Source organism: Malaya genurostris, chromosome 2 (genome assembly GCF_030247185.1).
Source record: "Malaya genurostris strain Urasoe2022 chromosome 2, Malgen_1.1, whole genome shotgun sequence".
Classification (NCBI taxonomy): Eukaryota; Metazoa; Arthropoda; class Insecta; order Diptera; family Culicidae; genus Malaya; species Malaya genurostris.
The window spans coordinates 58,675,679-58,681,678 of NC_080571.1; positions in this window are offsets into that span (position 1 = coordinate 58,675,679).

Here is a 6,000-nt window from a genome sequence, read left to right on the forward strand (position 1 = left end):
AAGAAGATAATTGCTAAGGCACACAACTCGCACTTCTTCGCCTGCCTGACGAAACAAGCTTCAGCATATCTAATTTGATAAAGCTCTGAAACCACTCTGGAATGAAGGGTAAACCGCCGGTAAGCAGCATCTCCGGTGGTTTGATAACCGATTGGAGTAAGTACATATTTTTGTAGTGTGATAATTCGACGATTTCATCTACCGGAGTGGCTTTGGAATTAGTTTAATGGACTTAAGAAAAAATCATAAAGGGAACAAATTTCTGGAAATTCCATTATCGACTTGAGTTCTACGTATTGAAAGATGATGTTGAACTAAGGCTTGCTAATGAGGTTTCAAGCAAATAAAGCCAATTCGTGTGAAGCTATTTTCATCAAAATTGAGCATTAAAATGGTCGCTGTGGCATCCAAAGTCAAAATTTCAGAAACAGTAAAGCTGTATAGCTTAAACTGTCAGACATAATCCGGGAATCAGGGATCGGGATCGGAGTCGGTTAGAAAAAAAGGACTGGGATCCATTTCTGAGTCTATGGCTATAATCGTTGGGCGTTAATCGCAAACCGGAAACCAGGAAAGTCAAATTAATTTGCTTGGTCATCTACTGACAAAGACTACCGATTGGAATAGTTTTGGGGCGAGTTTAGATTTTTTTTCACGTTTTTACTTCGCCGCTTTCAGTGATGGTATAAATACAGGGTGATTTTTTAAGAGCTTGAGAACTTTTTTAAACAATAAAACGCATAAAATTTGCAAAATCTCATCGGTTCTTTATTTTAAACGTTAGATTGGTACATGACATTTACTTTTTGAAGATAATTTCATTTAAATGTTGACCGCGGCTGCGTCTTAGGTGGTCCATTCGGAAAGTCCGCTTTTTTATCGACAAATTTTGTTCAGCGATGAGGCTCATTTCTGGTTGAATGGCTACGTAAATAAGCAAAATTGCCGCATTTGGAGTGAAGAGCAACCAGAAGCCGTTCAAGAACTGCCCATGCATCCCGAAAAATGCACTGTTTGGTGTGGTTTGTACGCTGGTGGAATCATTGGACCGTATTTTTTCAAAGATGCTGTTGGACGCAACGTTACAGTGAATGGCGATCGCTATCGTTCGATGCTAACAAACTTTTTGTTGCCAAAAATGGAAGAACTGAACTTGGTAGACATGTGGTTTCAACAAGATGGCGCTACATGCCACACAGCTCGCGATTCTATGGCCATTTTGAGGGAAAACTTCGGAGAACAATTCATCTCAAGAAATGGACCGGTAAGTTGGCCACCAAGATCATGCGATTTGACGCCTTTAGACTATTTTTTGTGGGGCTACGTCAAGTCTAAAGTCTACAGAAATAAGCCAGTAACTATTCCAGCTTTGGAAGACAACATTTCCGAAGAAATTCGGGCTATTCCGGCCGAAATGCTCGAAAAAGTTGCCCAAAATTGGACTTTCCGAATGGACCACCTAAGACGCAGCCGCGGTCAACATTTAAATGAAATTATCTTCAAAAAGTAAATGTCATGTACCAATCTAACGTTTAAAATAAAGAACCGATGAGATTTTGCAAATTTTATGCGTTTTATTGTTTAAAAAAGTTCTCAAGCTCTTAAAAAATCACCCTGTATATCAGCAATCTTCACCCTGTAATTCTGGAACCGGATGTTAGATCCACAAGACCACAAGACCTTTCATTTGAACATAAGTTTGTGAAAACCGGCCAAGCCATCGCTGAGAAAAGTGAGTGAGATCCATTTTGGAATAGATAACGCGTTTTTTGCCTTTCTCATATAGAAAGGTTATGCCATAACTTGAAAAACCGACCAGTGAAAATTGGCCCGGAGGGCCAAGTGTCATATACCATTCGACTCAGTTCATCGAGCTGAGCAATGTCTGTGTGTGTGTGTGTGTGTGTGTGTGTGTGTGTGTGTGTGTGTGTGTGTGTGTGTGTGTGTGTGTGTGTGTGTGTGTGTGTGTGTGTGTGTGTTTGTATGTGTCAAATAATCTCACTAGGTTTTCTCGGAGATGGGTGAACCGATTTTGACAAACTAGGATTCAAATGAAAGGTCTCGTGCTCCCATACGGAATTCCTTAATTTCATCCGGATCCGACTTCCGGTTCCGGAATTATAGGGTAAAGTGTGTTCAATATTGTACACCGTCACTTAAACCGGCGAAACAAAAAACGTAAAGAAATTTCTAAACTGGTCTCAAAACTACACAAACCGATAGTCATTATCAGTAGGCAACTAATCAAACCGATTCCGGCTATCCTGGTTCTCGGTATCCGGTTCCGGAAATAGTGGTCATATATACCAAAATGGATATCACTCACTTTTCTCAGCGATGGTTTGACCGATTTCCACAAACTTAGATTCAAATGAAAGGTCTTCCGGTCCCATACGGAATTCCTGAATTTCGTCCGGATCCGACTTCCGAATCCTGAGTTATAGGGTGCGTACTAGAAGAGTTTGTGTGTCATGTTAGTTGGTGGCCGTACGAACCGACTTCGATTATACCGGTTCTCGGGTTCCGTTGCCGGAAGTGTCGTTCTCTTAAGGATGGCCAACGCAATCAAAGCACTGTTTTATTCTGTATGTTATGCATAAACAATCACTTGGTTTCTTTCAAAAATCGAAAAGAAAATTTTTGAATAGAATACCACAATATTATCTGTACATGAGAAAGGCATCATTACACCACTAGGTGGATTAAAACAGGTTTTTTTTTCCTTAATATTACATAATACGTTTTTTACAAAAAAAAAATTTGATACAAAATCTCTATCTTGACCGGACAGATGGAACACCTATTCATTGAATATACTAAAAATGTATATACCAGGAGCTTGATCGTGGCATGTGAAAAATTCGATCGTCCCACGCAAATTGTTGAAAGTTATTGAAAGCATTGACCTATTTGAAAATGGATAAAAAACGAAATAAAATTAATTTAAGAAATGACCTTGAAAATTAGTTTGAAAGAAATCTCTTTTTTAAGAATAATGGCAAACAAAAATGTATACACCCAAACCTCCGTTTACGTGAACTTTTTCACGTTACCTCTTTTTACGAACAAAATCCCAAATTACGTAAACATTTTTTTCGAACCTACTTTTTGCCTTTCTCTATAGAAAGGTATTAGAAATGCTGGAAAAACTGACTTTTGAACGGTGCCTCGGAGACCCATAGTGTTATATACCATTCGACTCAGTTCGACGAGATCGGAAAATGTCTGTGTGTGTGTGCACTTTTCGAAGATATTTGAACGCGCTCAATTTTCTCAGAGATGGCTAAACCGATTTTAACAAGCTTGGGCTCGTTTGAAAGCTACTGTCGGACCATTGATCAAGTTCAAAGATCAAATGGCTGTGACTTTTGGTTCCGGATATATGATGATATAAGTGACGTAACCGACAAAAAGCGTTGATTTTTACCGCTCTTATACATATAAGGGTGCCAATATTTTGGGATCACTTCTAATTTCGTAAAGCGCTAGCGCTCAAAAGTTTAAGCACCTCGAAAAATATCCTCGTGCAAAATTTGAGCTAAATCGGACATGCGTAAGAGGTGCTGCGGTAAAGGTTTGAACATTTTCGATCTTGAAAAAGCACCAGTAGAGATTTAGTGTCATCTTAAAAAAAATTTTTTTGTTTAAAAATCAACTTTCTGGGACTTAGAAAAAATTTAATAGTCCCAAAAAGTCGATTTTTTCAAAAAATTTTTTTTCAAGATGGTACTAAATCTCGACGTTTCATGCAATTCTAAGCCTTTTGGCATCAACATTATTTTTTCGATTTCGAAAATTTCATGTACCTCTCCCCTATGGTGATTTTTCAAGATATATGAAAATTCCACTAAGTGGACTAAGAAGGATTTTTTTTTTGATTTTAGATTAGCATCACTCTTCTCATACAAATAGGCAACGCAAATGTCAAGCACTAGTTTGGAAAAATTAAGCTGACTGTGTGACATAAACACTGAAGCATCCTTTTGTGAACTACTTGAATCAATCTGAATCAATTGGTGTCAAAATTAGTATTTGAAATTATATAATAAAAGTATGGAGTATATTTTCATGAGACTGTTATGAAAGAAGAGAAAGGCATTATCACACCAGAAGGTTTTTTTTAAAAGATATCTTTATTCAGGCCATCTGATTGTCATAGAGAGAATCTCTCCGTATTGGGACATAGTTTTGCAAATATAAGGATCGATGACGCTTGAGGGAAGATCATGCACACGTACTTCTATAGCACTATCTTCCATATATATTGGAATGTTGTACTTTACACGTACACGTTTAATGTCAAGATGCATTTGTTCCTTAAGCAAACCTGCAAGTTCCCGTATCGATGGTCGAATTTTGAACTGCCTGAAGTCAACAACAATTGTATTCTTTCGTGTCGGCAGTAGCTTTTGTTCGTTTGGTTCACTCATTTCGAGGTCGTTCTATTGTTCACTACACAATACTGTACTTGGTTTCTTCTGTCCCGAACGTAAGCGGTTTTGTTTTATCGACTGATTTGGATGAGATGTGAAAGCGAACTGAGGGAACGACGAACCTACTTCGGAAAAAAAAGTTTTTGCATACAATGAAAATCATTTCCGGCTCATCTATATTTCATGGAAATTACTACAATATGGGTATTTTCGGAACTGGTTTGATGTGTAGATGTCGGAAAACGATGTTTGAGGTAGTTCTGAATTCCAAGATGGTTTATTGGTAGTCTTTGAAAACCCTTACAATATGTGTTGACATCTACTCAATGCATATTTTTAAAGCAATAATCTTTTTTCATGTCCCTCCGTTATTTTCCAAAGTTTCATTACGTACACGAATCAGATCCTGCTTGGGTGTAAGAGCATGCTAAGAAACATCACACTTCATAAACTCCCAAACATTATTTATAGGATACATGTCTGAAGACTCTCTCGGCCAGTCAGGAAGGACGACTTTTATGATTTCTAAAAATGTTGATGAACGTTTCAAACAGTTGCATGATGCATCGAGATTTTAAAACTATTTTCTTATCGTTAGAAGTAACTTCAATATTTCAGGGAAATCTTAATTTTTCAGCATGGATCTAATAATATGGCGAAGGACTGTAGTTCAACTGAATACAACTTGCGTAGGTTTTTAATTATTTAAGGGGTTGCACCACTGTAGAAAAAAAGAGAAGGATCCATAAAATGGAGTATGTATATATTAATACTAAAATATGATCAGTTTTAAAAATTGAAAAACAAAATGGCGGCATTTCCGCGAAAGTGCTGCATTTTGACGGCCGAAAATTCAGCTCCCGCAATTTTCGATCTAGAACAAAAAACAAAACATTTTCTAATATCATATTACAGTGTGCATAGAGGTACGTAGGGTTTTTTTAGTTAATTGATTTTCTGTAAAATGGCAGCCCTTTGAAAATGAAACCGCATTTTTTCATCACAAAATTGTTCATAAAAAAATATTCACAATTTTCAAACACCCCTACGTACCTCTGTGGCGATAACTATCGAGAATATTCTGTAAAATTTTTGAAACGATTGGTCAAGATTTACTTGACTTATGTTTCCGGCCAGCTCAAAAAACGTGGTTCTGAGATAAACGCTCTTCGTTGTCGATATCCTTCTTTTGTTGGGCCTTCCTTAAGGCCTTTAAGTCGATTCTAGCCTGTTTTGCATCTGCAGAGAAGGATGACGCGCGTGAACACAAAAGGCGCTCGGAGTATAATAGTCGGAGTCTCGTGGTAAAACTGGAAAATGAGATGTCTAGAAATTTTTCCCGCTTTTCATCTTTTGGAATATTATTTTTAAGATCATACATAACCTTTTACAATGAAAACAAAATTTCCGATTTTTTGAAAATTCTACAGTGCACTGCAGTGGTGTAAACGTTGAACTTAACCAATTGAAATTTGTCGGTCGGAATCTGTTTGGCGAAAAAACCAGACTTTTTTAAAAATCTGTACAAAATGAACAGTATTTTTTTGCAATATCCGTATGAAATTCA